The sequence below is a fragment of the Ascaphus truei genome, chromosome 2 (genome assembly GCF_040206685.1).
Source record: "Ascaphus truei isolate aAscTru1 chromosome 2, aAscTru1.hap1, whole genome shotgun sequence".
In the NCBI taxonomy this organism is placed as follows: domain Eukaryota; kingdom Metazoa; phylum Chordata; class Amphibia; order Anura; family Ascaphidae; genus Ascaphus; species Ascaphus truei.
Genome location: NC_134484.1, coordinates 321,369,343 through 321,390,117, shown reverse-complemented (window position 1 = coordinate 321,390,117; position 20,775 = coordinate 321,369,343). Strand labels below are relative to the sequence as shown.

At 58.3% G+C, this 20,775-nt stretch overlaps 1 protein-coding gene across 3 annotated transcripts in view; it reads left to right on the top strand.

Moving 5' to 3' along the window:
- The window catches only part of PDE1C (phosphodiesterase 1C), a 1,267,836-nt gene that overhangs the window by 228,933 nt on the left and 1,018,128 nt on the right, over positions 1 to 20,775 (top strand). The gene's annotated exons all lie outside the window — the stretch shown is intronic.

The window sequence follows — 20,775 nt, the reverse complement described above, 5'->3', positions numbered from 1 at the left end:
GGGAGAGACCACGCTAGCAGTGCGCCCCGGGGAAGCAAGGGGAGAGGAGGTGTGTGTTGCAGGGGATCAGTGACCCACCTGCATAGGCCAGAGATTTCCCTTAGGCCCCAGTGCAGACCCTGAGTCACCACCAGCTTGTGGTACTGCAGGGAACCACCATATATATATAGGGACAGCATACCCTTTACTGTACTAGCAGACAGGGACACAGTATTCTTTCTGAGCTGCTGTGCGGTCAGTGGTTTGGGAGCAAGCTGCTGGAGACAAGCAACTACACGTAGGAGACTACTCTGGATCGGCGGATCCTTTGTGAAGCTCATTTACCAACTGCGGACGCAGTCGGAAGGTATTATAAATAAGTGCACCAACACCGGTACCTGCAGGCACTGATCCCGCTTTGGGAGAGGGTTCTTTGGGGACACTGGGTTGAGTGACCAAGGGACTAGTCCAGTACATTGGACACGGTGTGGAGTACACGCGGTGGTGGGAAACGGGGACATTGCTCCAGTTGAAGTGTGGCAAGGCTACAGGTGTCTGATTGCTTTTACCAGCCATTCATGCACTGTGATTATATGTGTTATATGTGTGATAAGTGTATAATTAGGGTTTGCATTCACTTGCTAGTAAAAGGTTACAACGTTGTTGCTTATTATCATTATTCTTGCCTAGGGAAATCTTACTTATTAGGGATCCTGGGTAAGTGGAGGCGCTGCCAAGTATATATTGTTACCCCAGGCTCCCAGTTAGCGGAGGCCCAGATCTCGCTGAGCCAGCAGGAATATACAGCATTAGTGGTCTTTCTATATCAGCAAGAAAGAGGGCTACACTTACAAAATCAAATTGCCTTTATGCAATTATCCTTAAAACACATATTTATTGGTTCATTTACAAAAAAAATCAACTAGTACTTAGGCAGATACAATAGATATCTTCAACAAAAAAAAAAAAAAAAGAAGGGAAAGGTATACAGGGATATAGCTGAGAAGCTGAGAAGTAAACATGGGAAGGATGTTGATCCTGTGAGCAATCTGATTGCCGTTATTTGTAGTCAGGACGGAATTTATTTTCCCCCTTATGAGATATCATTGGATGATATTTCAGTGTTTTTTTGTTTGCCTTCCTCTGGATCAATATACTGTAAGTACAAATATAAGATAAAATATCTGTCGTCTAAATTTAGCATAGATTAAACTCGATGGACATGTCTTTTTTCAACCTTATCTACTATGTAACTATGTAACTATCTTCAGAATCAGTAACCAGCTCCAAGCTGATGAGGCCAAAAGGATTTAGCAGCTATATTTGAGTCGATTTGTCTCAGGCTTTGTTGTACAATTCGTGTAATAACACAGCTACAGTAGCAAAAGCTTTAGGGAAATATTGGTTCTCAGTGTGTGAATGTCGGACATTATCCTTCTTTGCAAATGTGGGTAAATGTTGCAATGCGTCTGCCGTGCCTTCTTAGCTTAATGTAGATGGCCTCTTGTAACATCACTGTCTTGACCCACCTTTTGATATTGTGCAAGTCACCATACGGTAGGTGGGGCTAAGAATGACACCTCACAACTCATTCAGGGAGAAGGAGTGGCTCAGTGAGTAAAGACACTGACTCTATAAACAATGACAAAGAGTTTCAATCAGTGGAACCCTTGTCAGTTCCCCGGTGTTGGCTCCTTGTAACCTTGGTGTAACAGGGGAGTTATCCCTGTTCAGGAAATGTGCCTCTAATCCAGCAGTGTGGTGGTTAACTGCTGGTAGTCAATTAACCAACACAACCTGGCTGATTAGGTTTCTTAGAAAAACCTCCCTTTGAGACAGGAAGGGAGATTGTTCCTGAGTATCACAAGTAGTGGGACTGACCATAGGAACAGATAGATGTCTTGAGCCTGCCAGAAGAAAAACTGCACGCTGCTTGCAAGACACAGGGGAAAGCACTTCTGAATCTGAATGCTGATATAGACTGAGGAAAAAGGCAGCAACCTAGGAACAGAGAAGACTTTCCCTCCAACTACAAGAAAACAGATAAGACTTTCCTTTATAAGACTTTGTATCTGCACATATCAAGATATATGTTTGGGGCTGGGAGACATGCTAATCTAAAGGGAGTTGTGGACTGCATAGGTTTCACTAGACATACTCCCAAGTGAACAGAAGCTTTGTTTGACCCCATATTTGAACATGTTTGGATGATTTTCTTATGTTAAGGAAACAGGCGCAATAAAAGCCTTATTTAATTTCACCTTAACAAGTCTCCCTTGCATACCTCTGCGCACGTCCTCCTACACTTGTGCAAATCACTTTATCTTCCTGTGCCTCAGGCACCACAAACATTGATTATAGATGTAACCAGTTTCCCGGTTACCCCCCCCCCCCTCACCTCCGTGGTGCGCCTGAGGGTCGCGTGTGCCGCCGGAGCCAAGCTTCAAAACAAATGCATTGAATCTGTAGCATGCGCTTATAGTAGGGGCGACGGAGTCTCCTCATATGACCAATCAGATAGCTTCTGATCTGATGCAGGGAGAGGGGAAATGTGTCTGTGTGTGAGTGCAGGGAGGCGGGGTTGGGGGGCTGGGATTGTGTGTGTGATTGTGTGTGAGGGGGGATTGTGTGTGGGTATGTGAGGGGGGATTGTGTGTGTGGGATTGTGTGATTGTGTGATTGTGTGTGTGTGTGTGATTGTGGGTGATTGTGTGTGTGTGTGTGTGGGATTGTGTGTGTGTGTGTATGTATTTGTGTGGGATTGTGAGTGTGTGTGATTGTGTGGGATTGTGTGAATGTGTGTGTGTGTGGGGGGGAGGGGGGATTGTGTGTGTGTGGGATTGTGTGATTGTATGTGTGGGATTGTGATTGTGTGTGTGGGATTGTGAGTGTGGGAGTGATTGTGGGAGTGTGGGGGGGGATTGTGTGTGTGTGATTGTGTGTGTGTGGGGGGGGGATTGTGTGTGTGTGTGTGTGTGTGTGTGTGTGTGATTGTGTGTGTGTGATTGTGTGTGTGTATTTGTGTGGGATTGTGTGTGTGTATTTGTGTGGAATTGTGAGTGTAAAACGTACAGGACACCTGCAAGCTCATATTGAACACCCAAAATAACCACAACATACTGTATATATAAGCACTAGCTGATATACCCGGCGTTGCCCGGGCATGGAAGGGCAGGGGGCATGGAGTGGAAGGGCGGGGGGGAGGGGCATCGAAGGGTGGGGGGGGCCAAGGGGCGTAGAAGGGTGGGGAGGGCAAAGGGCAGGGAGGGGCGGGGGGGGCAAAGGGCAGGGAGGGGTGGGAGGGGCAAAGGGCAGGGAGGGGCAGGGGGGGGCAAAGGGCAGGAAGGGGTGGGGGGGGCAAAGGGCAGGGAGGGGCGGGGGGGGGGCAAAGGGCAGGGAGAGGCAGAGGAGGGGCCAAAGGGCAGGGAGGGGCGGGGGAGGGGCTGGGGGGGGCAAAGGGCAGGGAGGGGCGGGGGGGCAAAGGCCAGGGATGTGGGGGGGCCAAAGGGCAGGGAGGGGCGGGGGGGGGGCAAAGGGCAGGGAGGGGCGGGGGGGGCAAAGGGCAGGGAGGGGCGGGCGGCCAAAGGGCAGGGAGGGGCGCCAAAGGGCAGGGAGGGGCTGGGGGGGGGCAAAGGGCAGGGAGGGGCAGGGGGGTGAGGCCAAAGGGCAGGGAGGGGCGGGGGGGGGCAAAGGGCAGGGAGGGGCGGGGGGGGGGGCAAAGGGCAGGGAGGGGCAGGGGGGGGGGGCAAAGGGCAGGGAGGGGCGGGGCGGGGGGGCAATGGGCAGGGAGAGGCAGGGGGGGCAAAGGGCAGGGAGGGGCGGGGGGGGGGCAAAGGGCAGGGAGGGGTGGGGGGGGGGCAAAGGGCAGGGAGAGGCAGGGGAGGGGCCAAAGGGCAGGGAGGGGCAGGGGAGGGGCGGGGGGGCAAAGGGCAGGGAGGGGCGGGGGGGGGCAAAGGGCAGGGAGGGGCGGGGGGGGGCAAAGGCCAGGAATGGGGCGGGGGGGCCAAAGGGCAGGGAGGGGCGGGGTGGGGCAAAGGGCAGGGAGGGGCGGGGGGGCAAAGGGCAGGGAGGGGCGGGGGGCCAAAGGGCAGGGAGGGGCGCCAAAGGGCAGGGAGGGGCTGGGGGGGGCAAAGGGCAGGGTGGGGCAGGGGGGTGAGGCCAAAGGGCAGGGAGGGGTGGGGGGGGGCAAAGGGCAGGGAGGGGCAGGGGGGCCAAAGGGCAGGGAGGGGCAGGGGGGGGCAAAGGGCAGGGAGGGGTGGGGCGGGGGGCAATGGGCAGGGAGAGGCATGGGGGGGCAAAGGGCAGGGAGGGGCAGGGGGGGGGCCAAAGGGTAGGGAGGGGCGGGGGGGGGCAAAGAGCAGGGAGGGGCGGGGGAGGCCAAAGGGCAGGGAGGGGCGGGGGGGGGGGCAAAGGACAGGGAGGGGCGGGGGGGGCCAACGGGCAGGGAGGGGCGGGGGGCCAAAGGGCAGGGAGGGGCAGGGGGGCCAAAGGGCAGGGAGGGGCGGGGGGCCAAAGGACAGGGGGAGGGAGGGCAGGGGGCAAAGGACAGGGGGAGGGAGGGCAGGGGGCAAAGGGCAGGGGGAGGGAGGGCAGGGGGAAAAGGGCAGGGGGAGGGAGGGCAGGGGGCAAAGGTCAGGGGAGGGAGGGCAGGGGGCAAAGGGGGCAGGGGGCAAAGGGCAGGGGGGCAGGGGGCAAATGGCAGGGAGGGGCTGGGGGGGGGCAAAGGGCAGGGAGGGGCAGGGGGGTGAGGCCAAAGGGCAGGGAGGGGCAGGGGGGGCAAAGGGCAGGGAGGGGCGGGGGGGGCCAAAGGGCAGGGAGGGGCAGGGGGGGGGGCAAAGGGCAGGGAGGGGCGGGGCGGGGGGGCAATGGGCAGGGAGAGGCAGGGGGGGCAAAGGGCAGGGAGGGGCGGGGGGGGCAAAGGGCAGGGAGGGGTGGGGGGGGCCAAAGGGCAGGGAGAGGCAGGGGAGGGGCCAAAGGGCAGGGAGGGGCAGGGGAGGGGCGGGGGGGCAAAGGGCAGGGAGGGGTGGGGGGGGGGGCAAAGGCCAAGGATGGGGCGGGGGGGGCCAAAGGGCAGGGAGGGGCGGGGGGGGGCAGGCAAAGGGCAGGGAGGGGCGGGGGCGCCAAATGGCAGGGAGGGGCTGGGGGGGCAAAGGGCAGGGTGGGGCAGGGGGGTGAGGCCAAAAGGCAGGGAGGGGCGGGGGGGGCAAAGGGCAGGGAGGGGCGGGGGGGGCCAAAGGGCAGGGAGGGGCAGGGGGGGAGGCAAAGGGCAGGGAGGGGCGGGGCGGGGGGCAATGGGCAGGGAGAGGCATGGGGGGGCAAAGGGCAGGGAGGGGCAGGGAGGGCAAAGGGCAGGGAGGGGTGGGGGAGGCCAAAGGGTAGGGAGGGGCGGGGGGGGGCAAAGGTCAGGGAGGGGCGGGGGAGGCCAAAGGGCAGGGAGGGGCGGGGGGGGGGGGGGAAAGGGCAGGGAGGGGCGGGGGGGGCAACGGGCAGGGAGGGGCGGGGGGCCAAAGGGCAGGGAGGGGCATGGGGCCAAAGGGCAGGGAGGGGCGGGGGGCCAAAGGGCAGGGGGAGGGAGGGCAGGGGGCAAAGGGCAGGGGGAGGGAGGGCAGGGGGAAAAGGGCAGGGGGAGGGAGGGCAGGGGAGGGAGGGCAGGGGGCAAAGGTCAGGGGAGGGAGGACAGGGGGCAAAGGGGGCAGGGGGCAAAGTGCAGGGGGGCAGGGGGCAAATGGCAGGGGGGGCAGGGGGCAAAGGGCTGGGGGGGCAGGGGGCAAAGGGCTGGGGGGGCAGGGGGCAAAGGGCTGGGGGGGCAGGGGGAGGAGGGGCAGGTGGAGGGTGGCAGGGGACAAAGGGCAGGGGGGAGGGAGAGCAGGGGGCAAAGGGCAGGGGGAGGGAGGGCAGGGGGCAAAGGGCAGGGGGCAAAGGGCAGGGGGAGGTAGGGCAGGGGGCAAAGGGCAGGGAGGGCAGGGGGGTGGGGCCAAAGGGCAGGGAGGGGCGGGGGGGGGCAAAGGGCAGGGAGGGGCGGGGGGGGGCAAAGGGTAGGGAGGGGCAGGGGGGGGCAAAGGGCAGGGAAGGGCGGGGGGGGGGGCACAGGGCAGGAGAGGCAGGGGAGGGGCCAAAGGGCAGGGAGGGGCAGGGGAGGGGCTGGTGGGGCAAAGGGCAGGGAGGGGCGGGGGGGGCAAAGGCCAGGGATGGGGGGGGGGGCCAAAGGGCAGGGAGGGGCGGGGGGGGCAAAGGGCAGGGAGGGGCGGGGGGCAAAGGGCAGGGAGGGGCGGGGGGCCAAAGGGCAGGGAGGGGAGCCAAAGGGCAGGGAGGGGCTGGGGGGGGGGGCAAAGGGCAGGGAGGGGCTGGGGGGGGGCAAAGGGCAGGGAGGGGCAGGGGGTGAGGCCAAATGGCAGGGAGGGGCGGGGGGGGCAAAGGGCAGGGAGGGGCGGGGGGCCAAAAGGCAGGGAGGGGCAGGGGGGGCAAAGGGCAGGGAGGGGCGGGGCGGGGGGCAATGGGCAGGGAGAGGCAGGGGGGGGCAAAGGGCAGGGAGGGGCGGGGGGGGCAAAGGGCAGGGAGGGGTGGGGGGGGGGCAAAGGGCAGGGAGAGGCAGGGGAGGGGCCAAAGGGCAGGGAGGGGCGGGGGAGGGGCAGGGGGGGCAAAGGGCAGGGAGGGGCGTGGGGGGGGCAAAGGCCAGGGATGGGGCGGGGGGGCCAAAGGGCAGGGAGGGGCGGGGGGGGGGGGCAAAGGGCAGGGAGGGCGGGGGGGGCAAAGGGCAAGGAGGGGCGGGGGGCCAAAGGGCAGGGAGGGGCGCCAAAGGGCATGGAGGGGCTGGGGGGGGGGCAAAGGGCAGGGTGGGTCAGGGGGTGAGGCCAAAGGGCAGGGAGGGGCGGGGGGGGCAAAGGGCAGGGAGGGGCGGGGGGGACAAAGGGCAGGGAGGGGCAGGGGGGGGGGCAAAGGGCAGGGAGGGGCGGGGCGGGGGGCAATGGGCAGGGAGAGGCATGGGGGGCAAAGGGCAGGGAGGGGCAGGGGGGGCCAAAGGGCAGGGAGGGGTGGGGGAGGCCAAAGGGCAGGGAGGGGCGGGGGGGGGGGGGGCAAAGGGCAGGGAGGGGCAGGGGAGGCCAAAGGGCAGGGAGGGTCGGGGGGGGGGGGCAAAGGGCAGGGAGGGGCGGGGGGGGGCAACGGGCAGGGAGGGGCAGGGGGCCAAAGGGCAGGGAGGGGCAGGGGGGCCAAAGGGCAGGGAGGGGCGGGGGGCCAAAGGGCAGGGGGAGGGAGGGCAGGGGGCAAAGGGCAGGGGGAGGGAGGGCAGGGGGAAAAGGGCAGGGGGAGGGAGGGCAGGGGGAGGGAGGGCAGGGGGCAAAGGTCAGGGGAGGGAGGGCAGGGGGCAAAGGGGGCAGGGGGCAAAGGGCAGGGGGGCAGGGGGCAAATGGCAGGGGGGGCAGGGGGCAAAGGGCTGGGGGGGCAGGGGGCAAAGGGCTGGGGGGCAGGGGGAGGAGGGGCAGGTGGAGGGTGGCAGGGGACAAAGGGCAGGGGGAGGGAGAGCAGGGGGCAAAGGGCAGGGGGAGGGAGGGCAGGGGGCAAAGGGCAGGGGGCAAAGGGCAGGGGGAGGGAGGGCAGGGGGCAAAGGGCAGGGAGGGCAGGGGGGTGGGGCCAAAGGGCAGGGAGGGGCGGGGGGGCAAAGGGCAGGGAGGGGCGGGGGGGGGCAAAGGGCAGGGAGGGGCAGGGGGGGGCAAAGGGCAGGGAGGGGCGGGGGGGGTGGCACAGGGCAGGGAGAGGCAGGGGAGGGGCCAAAGGGGCAGGGAGGGGCGGGGGAGGGGCTGGTGGGGGCAAAGGGCAGGGAGGGGCGGGGGGGGCAAAGGCCAGGGATGGGGGGGGGGGGCCAAAGGGCAGGGAGGGGCGGGGGGGGGGGGGCAAAGGGCAGGGAGGGGCGGGGGGGCAAAGGGCAGGGAGGGGCGGGGGGCCAAAGGGCAGGGAGGGGCGCCAAAGGGCAGGGAGGGGCGCCAAAGGGCAGGGAGGGGCTGGGGGGGGCAAAGGGCAGGGAGGGGCAGGGGGGTGAGGCCAAATGGCAGGGAGGGGCGGGGGGGGGCAAAGGGCAGGGAGGGGCGGGGGGGGGCCAAAGGGCAGGGAGGGGCAGGGGGGGGGCAAAGGGCAGGGAGGGGCGGGGGGCAATGGCAGGGAGAGGCAGGGGGGCAAAGGGCAGGGAGGGGCGGGGGGGGGCAAAGGGCAGGGAGGGGTGGGGGGGGGGGCCAAAGGGCAGGGAGAGGCAGGGGAGGGGCCAAAGGGCAGGGAGGGGCGGGGGAGGGGTCGGGGGGGCAAAGGGCAGGGAGGGGCGTGGGGGGGGCAAAGGCCAGGGATGGGGCGGGGGGGCCAAAGGGCAGGGAGGGGTGGGGGGGGGGCAAAGGGCAGGGAGGGGCGGGGGGGCAAAGGGCAAGGAGGGGCAGGGGGCCAAAGGGCAGGGAGGGGCGCCAAAGGGCAGGGAGGGGCTGGGGGGGGGGCAAAGGGCAGGGTGGGGCAGTGGGGTGAGGCCAAAGGGCAGGGAGGGGCGGGGGGGGGGCAAAGGGCAGGGAGGGGCGGGGGGGGCCAAAGGGCAGGGAAGGGCAGGGGGGGGCAAAGGGCAGGGAGGGGCAGGGCGGGGGGCAATGGGCAGGGAGAGGCATGGGGGGGCAATGGGCAGGGAGGGGCAGGGGGGGGCCAAAGGGCAGGGAGGGGTGGGGGAGGCCAAAGGGCAGGGAGGGGTGGGGGGGGGGCAAAGGGCAGGGAGGGGCGGGGGAGGCCAAAGGGCAGGGAGGGGCGGGGGGGGCAAAGGGCAGGGAGGGGCGGGGGGGGGCTAACGGGCAGGGAGGGGCGGGGGGGCCAAAGGGCAGGGAGGGGCAGGGGGGCCAAAGGGCAGGGAGGGGCGGGGGCCAAAGGGCAGGGGGAGGAGGGCAGGGGGCAAAGGGCAGGGGGAGGGAGGGCAGGGGAAAAGGGCAGGGGGAGGGAGGGCAGGGGGAGGGAGGGCAGGGGGCAAAGGTCAGGGGAGGGAGGGCAGGGGGCAAAGGGGGCAGGGAGCAAAGGGCAGGGGGGCAGGGGGCAAAGGGCAGGGGGGCAGGGGGCAAATGGCAGGGGGGGCAGGGGGCAAAGGGCTGGGGGGGCAGGGGGCAAAGGGCTGGGGGGGCAGGGGGCAAAGGGCTGGGGGGGGCAGGGGGAGGAGGGGCAGGTGGAGGGTGGCAGGGGACAAAGGGCAGGGGGAGGGAGGGCAGGGGGCAAAGGGCAGGGGGCAAAGGGCAGGGGGAGGGAGGGTAGGGGGCAAAGGGCAGGGAGGGCAGGGGGCAAAGGGCAGGGGGGCAGGGGGCAAGGGGCAGGAGGGCAGGGAGGGTAGGGGGGGGCAAAGGGCAGGGGGAGTCAGGGACGCAGTAAATAACCCATTCCCCTGCATTTCCTCACCTTGCACATGGCCGCGCTCCTTCTCTTCCTCCAGGTACCGGCCACCGTCCTCCTCCACCTCGGGCTCCTCAGCGGAGAGGCTGAGACGCTCCGGTGAGGAGGTGCTGTGCCTTTCGCGGGGAGAGGCGGAGACAGCCGGAGGAGCGCTCTCGGGGACGGGGAGCGGCCTGTGTGAGGGGAGAGCCGCAGAGAGCATGCTCTGTGTGGGTGGGGGGGGATAAGCGGGGCGGGGGGTGAGCGGGGGGGGTGAGGGGGGTGAGCAGGGGGAGGGGGGAGAGGGGGAGAGTGGGGGTGAGGGGGGGTGAGGGGGTGAGGGGGGGAGAGCGGGGAGGAGGGGGGAGAGAGCGGGGGGGAGGGGGGGGGGGAGAAAGGGGGGAAGGGGGGGGGGGAGAGTGGGGGGGAGGTGAGCGGGTGAGGGGTGAGGGAGAGTGCCGGGTGAGGGAGTGGCCTATGGGTGGTGAGAGCCGTGGGGAGCGCTCTCGGGGATGGTCAGCTGGGGGAGCGGCCTATGTGAGGGGAGAGACGCAGAGAGCGTGGTGTGTGTGTGTGTGTGTGACCTTTGGCCCATCACTCCGCCTCAGGCCAATGAGAGGTGTGCGGGGGCGGGCGGGCCAAGGAAGCAATCTCATTGGCCTGGCCCAAGGTCCAATGGGATTGCCGCTAGGGACACAGGGAGGGACACAGGGAGACACATACAGACATAGCCACATACGACGCTTTCAGAAATATATAGTAGATATAAGTGTCACAGAGGAGTGCTAATGAGCATGGCAATATATATTTAAAACCAGAGCTCAGTGCACATCCAGTGAAACTTATATACGGGACAGTGCCTAAATATATATGTATAGATATCTATTAAATAAAATGGTCTTTTAGTTTAACATTTTGGCCAAAGTGTTGTAAGCCCCTGAGCCACTACATGGCAGACCACATCTCAAGGGTACCTAACACTAATATAAATTCTTAATAACCTGTGCATTACCAGGAAGAATGATTTACAGTATAATAAATCTGTCAAAATTAGTTGCATAGTTCTCAGTCTGATTGAAGCTTTTATTAACCTGTACATTACCAGGAAAAGCACTCTGTATTAGATTTGTCACAATCATACTGCAAGCAAGCATGTTCCCCTGAGAGTGGGAGATGCTACGGAGTGAGCTTTTAACCACTTAAATGTGGGAGGGGGTGAGCTTCAACAAGATAGGAAGAGCCACCCTCCAATCAGCTAAGACCAGCTGAACAAAAATTGTAAAACATACAGGACACCTGCAAGCTCATATTGAACCCCCAAAATAACCACAACATATAAGCATATATGTGTCACAGAGGAATGCTACTGAGCATGGCAATATATATTTAAAACCAGAGACAGAACATGAGTGTGTGTGTGTGTGGGGGGAGGGGGGGGGATTTTGTGGGATTGTGTGAATGTGTGTGTGGGAGAGGGGATTGTGTGTGTGTGGGGGATTGTGGGATTGTGTGTGTGGGATTGTGATTGTGGGAGTGTGTGAGTGTGTGTGATTGTGTGTGTGTGTGTGTGGGGGGGATTATGTGTGTGTGTGGGGGGGATTGTGTGGGTGTATTTGTGTGGGATTGTGAGTGTGTGTAATTGATTGTGTGGGATTGTGTGAATGTGTGTGTGTGGGAGGGGGGATTGTGTGTTTGTGTGTGTGGGATGGTGATTGTTGGAGTGTGTGAGTGATTGTGTGTGCGTGGGGGGGATTTTGTGTGTGTGTGTGTGTGTGATTGTGTGTGTGTGTGTGGGGGGGGGGCGGATTGTGTGTGTGGGATTGTGTGTGAGATTGCATGTTTGGGATTGTGTGTGTGATTGAGTGTGTGAGTGTGATTGTGTGTGTGTGTGTGTGTGGAATTGTGTGCATGTGGGATTGTGTATGTGTGGGATTGTGTGTGTGGGATTGTGTGTGTGGGATTGTGTGTGTGGGATTGTGTGTGTGTGGGGGGGATTGTGTGTGTGATTGTGTGTGTGGGATTATGTGTGTAGGAGTGTGTGTGTGGGATTGTGTGTGTGGGAGTGTGATTGTGTGTGATTATGTGTGTGAGATCAGGGCCGCCAACAGAAATCATGGGGTCCAGGACAAATGAAAGGAGCAGACCCCCCCCAACCCACAGCGCACCTACCGCGGAAATATATTTTTAGTGCGTAACTTTTACTTAACCCCCCAATACATACAAAAACACACCCCACCCCCCAATACATCTACAAATATACCCCACTCCCCCCCCAATACATCTACAAATATACCCCACTCCCCCCAATACATATATAAAATACACCCCCAATGCATATATAAATCAGACTTCCCTTGGGGATTATCACAGGTCGGGTCGGTGGCTACAGGGGGGAGGGCGGTGTGGTGGTGGGGGGTGAGGGGGCGTTAGGCGACGGTGGCGGGGGCCCAGCAGCTGGCGGGACTGCGGGGGGGGTGGCGGTGGCTCGGTGGCTGGTGGAACTGCGGGGGGCTGGTGGGTGGCGGGACTGCGGGGGGTGGTGGGTGGCGGTAGCCCAGCGGTTGGAGGGACTGCGGGGGGCTGGCGGTGGCAGGGGCCTGGCTGCAGGTCACGGCTCTGATTGTGTGTGTGTGTGTGTGTCTGTGTGTCTGTCAAGTGAAACACACTATATGAACAACTTTAAAATAGTAATTTCTCCCGTAATTTAAAGTAAAAGTACTGTAAATTCAGCATACAAACAGAAATTACAACTCCTCTCCATTTCAGCCTTCCACCTTGCTCTTGACCCACCCCTCTGCCTTCTGTCACTCCCCTTGTAGCTAGAGACGTCTCTCAAACTCAAATTACAACTTTTGCATGGGCTACGGAGACGGGAGACGTCATCCGTAGCCGTAGCTGTAGCCGTTGCCGGCACTATAAGCGCAGCCTTAGGAGTGCCCACCTGATGCCAGGGAGCCAATAGGGTGTGAGGATTCCTCTAGGGACAGTAGGAAAGGGCTGACATGGGAGCACGTTTAATCAGTCGGAGACAGGAGAGGCTAGGGGTATTTGGTGATGGTGCAGGGGTCAGTGACCCACTGCACTAGGCCAGAATCCCCCTAGGCCCAAGTTAGGGCCCTGAGACACCCTTCAGTTTGTGGCTGCTGTAGGGACAGGCCCTAGGATAGGGAACCTGCCCCATTAGAGCTGCCTAGATAGTTTAGGGACACAGTGGACGCTGCACTCCCTCAGGAGAGGTCTGGGACCAGGCCTCACCAGAGAAAGAGACCTTATCCGGGTGGGATCGCCCGGAAGGACGTTGCAGAAGGGATCGCGAATCGGCGGATCCTTTTTGAAGTTGTCTGCGGACCCGGGTGCAGGAGCGCCCGGTAGGTACCTTCATAAAGTGCACCAACACCTTATACTTTACGGCGCTGATCACGCCAGGGTGGGAGAGTCATACTTGGAGACACTCGGTGGGTGGAGTGACTAAGGAACTCATATGCATTAAGGACACAGTGTGGGGACACAGTGGTGGGTTGCGCCCTGCGAGGTGCATTGGCTAGCTTTACCTCTAGGGGGAAGGGGCATTCCATATTGCTAACCCTATTACAGTATAAGAGTGCGTGCATATCAATATCAGTAATAGTTGTTGTTATTATATGTGTGTGTTATCATTGGTTGAGTCCTGTGAGGGGCTGCTCCCACATTGTTGGGATTCTTCCCAGGTGGAGGCGCTGCATTTAGAGATATATATATCACGACAGGCCCCCATTGCGGAGGCTCAAGCCCTGTGAGCCAACAGGTATAAGAAGCAGCACCAGTAGTTCCTGTGTTCAGGGGGAAACAGGGCTACATTTGGAGGCGCTGCTGAGATTGCGACCTGGGGTGTCCTGTTTAGTAATTAAAGCTGTGACATCATCATAATCATGTTAATTCCTTCAAGTCAGGAGGTCCATGTTTGGGCCTTCAAGGTCCGAGAACCACCCAGTTACGTAGTAGCAGTAGGGACTGTCCCTGCTTTAGTAGAGGAAAGTGACATCCGGGACTCCCTGAAGAAACTCTTGGGCCTAGATAAAGTGTGGATACGGGGCCGAGAGATTGACGCCACTTTCCATTGGAGTGCCATACTATTCACGTTGGGGCAGGATGTATGCCGGGAGACAGCCCCTTTGACTTTACAAGCCCCAGAGGCCCCGCCAGAAGGCTACCCCCTCATATACTCGGACTTACCTGAAATCAGGGAAATGTTTACGTCAGTAGACTCCTCTCGGACCCAACAGGTTCCTGACGAACCGTCCACCAGTACTTGGCAACCTAATGCCCTGGTGTCAAGTACTCCAAACAGGGTAGACCCTCTCCCTCCCAAGGTCTCCTGTACCCCGAGTGCTCTCGCCGGAGCTACCAGTTGGACCGGAAGTCCGCCCCCTATGCCAGCTCCCATTCCCGGGTTAAGTCCCCGGCCTATCAGTGACAGTCGCTTAACTTGTGAAGGCTCTGTAATGGGGATGACCCTGTCGCAATTAGTGGAGGCCCTAACATGTCATCCCAGTCACAAAATTACCATAAACTCAAAGCCTTCTCTGGGATGCTTCAGACACCGCAGGGGGAAGAAGGGATAGATGCTTGGAAAGAGAATACGGTAAAAGTATTGGAGGAATGGTCATGCACTGACTCATTAAAAAGGCAATGCATCATGGAATGCCTTAGGCCGCCAGCTTCTACCATTGTAGCCATCCACCGGAAACAACACCCAGATTTGACGCCTCAGATGTTGGTGGAATTTCTGCTGGAAGCATATGGGTTGGCGGAAGATGAAGGAACGATCTGGATGAGGTACTATACTCTTTACCAGAAAGAGGGAGAAGAGTTGTCGGCATTCATCCACCGCATGCAACTGGTCCTGGGGGTCCTACTCAATCGCAAGTTGATCTCCGCCTCCGGGATGGATGAAGCCCTTCGTAAACAGTATTTGCGGGGCTCAAGCCCAATTCAGCCCATAGACAACATGATCCGCAGCAACCTCATGCAAGGGTGCCCTCCCACATTCACAGGATTATTGCAACAAGTGAAGGTGCATGAAGCCCATACTATGTTACACTCTCCCCCAAAACCCAAGGGGTCCTTTATACAGAAAAATAAGGTGTCTACTGAACAGAAGGAAGAAGCAGCCATTACGTCAAAGGTATACAAGCCAAAACCCTCAGGAAGAGCATCTCCCACATGCAAGGCTCGTCCTGAACGCAGTGGAGTCGTTTGCTATGGCTGCGGTTAGAAGGGCCACTTCTCCAGTGACTGTCCAGAGAAGGAAGAACCAGAGGAAAAACCTTCCAGTAGAAGAAGTTCAGCTCGGTCCATAGTCTGCCACGTACAGACGGCAAAGTCCAAAACCTCCGGAACCCCTCTTGAGCCCGCCTGAGCCCGCCGAGGCCACTCCTGAACCAAACCCCAGTGATGAAACCCCACCATTGGATGCTTGCAGTCGGGTGGGCCCTTCCGTCATCGTCCAAGTTGTATTGGAGGGAGTCTACTCATCGGCCTTTTTGGACATTGGCTCACAGGTGACTATCATATACCGGAAGTTCTATGATCAGCATCTCAACACCGCCCCTTACAGTCAGCGGAGCACATGAAGGTGAGGGGGCTAAGCAGCGAGGATTACCCCATTGATGGGATCGTACAGGTCCAATTGGAGATACTCCAACTGAACACAGGCAAGAAACACCCCATGAATGTGGAAGCAATGGTATGTCCTTGTCAGGGTTCTGCTCGCCACAAACCAGGACCGGACCGCGAGGCTGAGGTGGGGTTGTAAAAGCACCGACCTGAGACCGCGCAGGCTGATCCGGATTGCGCAGTTCGTAGTCATATGTCGCAGGATCAGGATTGGAGAAGACAGCGTCGTCGTTGTAGAAGCCAGGGTCAGGACAGGAGACATCAGGATAAACATTGTTCAGGCAAGAGTTCGGCAACATGTAGTCAGGAGAACCCCGCTTCAGCTTAGGAGCGCGGGGTTGGGCTCTGCGCGAGCGACGGCCATGGCCCATGGTGCTGGTCACAGGAGATGGTAAGCAGACCAGAGTAGCACACCGCTTTGCTGCACGGGTGCACCAGTGCTACAGCGCAAGAGTCCTGAGCGGGCTAGGGAATCCTCTGTCTCAGCGCAGGAACCAGGACACGGCCTCTCTAGATTAGGGAAAGAGTAGGCCCCAGGAACCAGGAAGCTGAAGATACACAGGGAAACCTCCGCTACTGTGCAGGAATCCAGGAGACTGAAGGACGCCGGGACGAAAACCTCCGCTTCAGTGCAGGAATCCAGGAGGCTGAAGGACGCAGGGACGAAACCTCTGCTTCAGCACAGGAGAACAGGAGTGGACCGCTGCGTGAATATAGCAGCCGGTCCCAGGAACAAGGAGCTGAAGTGAACAAGAAGAGTACTCAGCTACAACACAGGAGACTGGAGCAGACCGCTGCGTGAATATAGCAGCCGGCCTTAGGAAACCTGGAGCTGCAGACAACAAGGAGAATACTCCGCTTCAGCATGAGGGACAGGAACAAGCGAGGGCTTGTGGCAGAACAGATAGTGACATCCAGGAAGGACTATGCTCGGCAGGGAGCATTATGGGAAGACAATACTTAAAGGCCAGCGGGCCAATCCCCGGAGAGGGGTGTGAAGGTACTGCTCCAATGAATGAATGCAAGTCTAGGTTGCAGTGATAGGCTGCACAGCTGCAGTAGATACCAGAGGGAGTGTGTATTGCTTTGGTGAGTGAATCCAGGCTGCAGCAAACATCAGGAGAGGTGCTCCAGGACTGCACACGTCTGCAAGGTAAGGCAACCAGTAAACCACGGAGCGGATTCCTTACAGTACCCCCCCCTTCACGCGAGACCTCCGGGCGAACATGAGCACACATAGAGTTGGGGGACCGGGAATTGTTGCTGAACCGTCTAGGATTGGGGGTAGAGTCGTGGTCCAGAGACTCGTGGTTACTCCTTAATGTACCCCCACCCCACGGTGAAAACAGCGGCCAGACAGGACCATCCATGGGTCTCGGAGACATCGAATTGTTCCTAAAGTTCTTTAGGTGGAAAGGGGATCCGTAAACTAGCAGTTCCTTGGTGAGTACAGTTCTAGGAAATAAGAGTGGTAGAAGAAACATCCTTGGTACATGGCTCGCCCCGCAAAATGACTTGGAAATCCAGGGCTGTGAAGAACCAGAGGGTTCCAGAGCAGAAACGGCAGAAGAACCCCTACAGGAAGCCCAGTCTTTAATAAAGGAACCTGAATCTAGGCTCAGCGGCCCTGATAGTTTATCGAATACACCAGGAGGAACTTTGTAACAGAAAAAGTCTTGGCTGACCACTGCATGTTGAAATTTGCGAGAATTTTTTCCTCTAGAAGGCTCCCAGGTAATGGTTAGTAATGGTATAGGCTGGTTGGAAGCATCTCCCGATATTGGTATGGAAGGTGACAAGGCAAGCAGTAAACCCGGCATAGGGACCGAAATCTTGGGATACGTACAGATTATTTCCAACTGAGAGGAAATAACAGGGGCAACCGAAAATTCCGAGGGACAAAACCATGGTTTAGCAGGAGCAGAGAAGCAAACAACAGTAGAGCTCTCCAATACTGGGAAATCTTCATTGGGAGATAGTATTGTCAGTGAATCAGGAATAGTCCTTGGGATCTTCAAATCAGTAGCTTGAGAAAAAGGCAGAGCCAGGGTAGTGGTGGGAGGGAAGCTAACATCAGAAGCTGAAGTCTGTACCTCAGTGACAGGGCCTTGAGAATCAACAAGCAGCAAGTATGAACTATGAAAACTCTTAATGACAGGCACCTTAGGAGTACAAGGAGTCTTTTCCGAAACTGCAATGGCCCTAACCACAGGGGTACCTAACCTGACAAAAACATGAATTGGTGTGTTTTCTAGTGCAAAATCTCTGATCACAGGACTCCTAACCGATAGTGAGGGTGTCTGGGTTTGATTAGAGAAGAAATCAGATGTATTGATAAGTGACTTAGAAACAATTACTGAGGTTCTAGATTTGCTGGACATGTGAGAAAAAATACCCTTTAAGACAGGAGCTTTAATTTCTTCCCAGAGTAACCCCATGTTTGCTGGGACATATTTAGACACAGTACTGAGGGACTGGGTTTCAGCAAAGGCAGGACAGCTAAATAGCTCAGATTTAAACCCCAGGACTTGTAATATGTGCATGGTGACCTCAGACAGTACTAAGGAAGTGACCACAGATATGCTGATCCCTGGAGAATTAGCCTGGACAGAGAAATCAGGGGGACCCCCAATCAGGATACTCCTTGTAGGAAGAGCTTCAGAATCAGAAGGAGAATCATTACCTCTCAGAGTCTCAAAACTAGAAAGACACAATTCAGCGAAAAGGGAAACAGTGTGCAAGCTTTTTACTAATCTATATGAAAAAGCGTCACTTTTGGGAGAAAACCGTGCGTCAGTAAACATTCCTGGGAACATAATATGAACCCCAGGAGGGACATACAGACTACTGTATGCTTTTAACCCTAAGCTTAAAGAGGAGGAGAACTCAGACAGTACACGGGGGTGAATCATAACTGTACTGGTCTCTGAAGTAGGTATTTGGTAAGGAATGTCTGGGAAACCAGAAATTACTGCAGACTCCATAATGTGGGAACTATGCGCTGAAGCAGGGATCACCGCTATGTGGGCGACAGGCTGGTTCAGCGAAACACCCGGGAGAAGGAACTCTGCGAGCAAGCTTAGGGAAAAACCTGACTCCTGAATACATTTATCAGGAACCAGAACTTTAGCCGAAGTCTCCGGAGACGAAACTGCGGAAACTTGAGCTGAAGCAGGGGATTTATAGCAAAGAATTTCTAGGGACTCCGTACGGTTATGGGAATCCCTCAATGCAACCTCTGCTGTCTGACTTGTGGACTCATTCTCTGAGGCTAAAACGAAGGCATTAACTTGGAGGCAGCAAGAATTTACAGGGGTTAATGCAGACAATGCCTGAGAGTAAAACATAGGTAATCTCTCTGTATTAGGAGAGACCAGGAATCTCTCGTCTGAAGCTAGGGGCGTGACCATGGCTGGCAGAGAACAGGGATTTACCAAAGGAAACTCAGAGAGCTGCCCCACAGGGGTTAATACAGAAATAACCCTGGGAACAGAACTTAGGGATTCTTTCTCTGACGGGGAAAGCGCACAGGACTGCCTAGCAGAGTTTAAAGCTGGAAAACCCTCAAGAGCTGGAGTGACAGATTCGGAGTTAGAAATAGGGGAACAAAGGGACTTATTCTCTGATAGTAGAACCTTAGTGTTGGCTAGTGAAACATATGTATTCTCCAGGGGAACCTCACAGGACTGCTCGGCAGGGGTTAAAGCTGGAAAACCCTCAAGACCTAGAGAAAGGACTTCTGAGCTAGAAATAGGAGAACTAATGAACTTATTCTCTGATACAAGAACATTAGTGCTGGGTAGAGCAACATATGTATTCTCCAGGGGAACCTCACAGGACTGATCGGCAGGGGTTAACGAAAACATATCATTGGCGTCAGGGAACCCGGCCATACACTCAGGGCAAGGATCCGTGGTAGACCAGGGAAACAGCCAAGCGGCAGCGAAGCTGGCGAGGGGAGGATCCTGTTCCTTTATGCAAATGTCCAATGTCATGGAAAGGATATGGAGTGTTTTTTGGGCATCAGCCAACATGAGGAGAGGGTCCTCTTTTGCTATATAAATGTCTAAAGACAAGGCCAGGGAAGAGAGTTCCTTTTGGGCGTCGTCCAATTCTAAAGGGTACACATTTTCCCAAGTTAAAGGGTAGCCAGGAAAGCAAATACAAGCGGCCAGCGATTGTTTTAAGTCCCGGAGGCGGTAAACCTTCATCATGAGAGCATTACGGCATTTGTTTTGCAAAGGGGTTAAACCTACAAACACAATCAGATCTTCAATCAGGGGTATTATCTCACATAGAAACTGGTATTCACACTGGGACTGGTTTACAGGCTGGGACAGGCTTTCAGACAGAAACTTACCAACCCTCACCACAGGGCGGTCCGAGTTTGTGCGGCCGAGCATACTGTCAGGGTTCTGCTCGCCACAAACCAGGACCGGACCGCGAGGCTGAGGTGGGGTTGTAAAAGCACCGACCTGAGACCGCGCAGGCTGATCCGGATTGCGCAGTTCGTAGTCATATGTCGCAGGATCAGGATTGGAGAAGACAGCGTCGTCGTTGTAGAAGCCAGGGTCAGGACAGGAGACATCAGGATAAACATTGTTCAGGCAAGAGTTCGGCAACATGTAGTCAGGAGAACCCCGCTTCAGCTTAGGAGCGCGGGGTTGGGCTCTGCGCGAGCGACGGCCATGGCCCATGGTGCTGGTCACAGGAGATGGTAAGCAGACCAGAGTAGCACACCGCTTTGCTGCACGGGTGCACCAGTGCTACAGCGCAAGAGTCCTGAGCGGGCTAGGGAATCCTCTGTCTCAGCGCAGGAACCAGGACACGGCCTCTCTAGATTAGGGAAAGAGTAGGCCCCAGGAACCAGGAAGCTGAAGATACACAGGGAAACCTCCGCTACTGTGCAGGAATCCAGGAGACTGAAGGACGCCGGGACGAAAACCTCCGCTTCAGTGCAGGAATCCAGGAGGCTGAAGGACGCAGGGACGAAACCTCTGCTTCAGCACAGGAGAACAGGAGTGGACCGCTGCGTGAATATAGCAGCCGGTCCCAGGAACAAGGAGCTGAAGTGAACAAGAAGAGTACTCAGCTACAACACAGGAGACTGGAGCAGACCGCTGCGTGAATATAGCAGCCGGCCTTAGGAAACCTGGAGCTGCAGACAACAAGGAGAATACTCCGCTTCAGCATGAGGGACAGGAACAAGCGAGGGCTTGTGGCAGAACAGATAGTGACATCCAGGAAGGACTATGCTCGGCAGGGAGCATTATGGGAAGACAATACTTAAAGGCCAGCGGGCCAATCCCCGGAGAGGGGTGTGAAGGTACTGCTCCAATGAATGAATGCAAGTCTAGGTTGCAGTGATAGGCTGCACAGCTGCAGTAGATACCAGAGGGAGTGTGTATTGCTTTGGTGAGTGAATCCAGGCTGCAGCAAACATCAGGAGAGGTGCTCCAGGACTGCACACGTCTGCAAGGTAAGGCAACCAGTAAACCACGGAGCGGATTCCTTACAGTACCCCCCCCTTCACGCGAGACCTCCGGGCGAACATGAGCACACATAGAGTTGGGGGACCGGGAATTGTTGCTGAACCGTCTAGGATTGGGGGTAGAGTCGTGGTCCAGAGACTCGTGGTTACTCCTTAATGTACCCCCACCCCACGGTGAAAACAGCGGCCAGACAGGAACATCCATGGGTCTCGGAGACATCAGAATTGTTCCTAAAGTTCTTTAGGTGGAAAGGGGATCCGTAAACTAGCAGTTC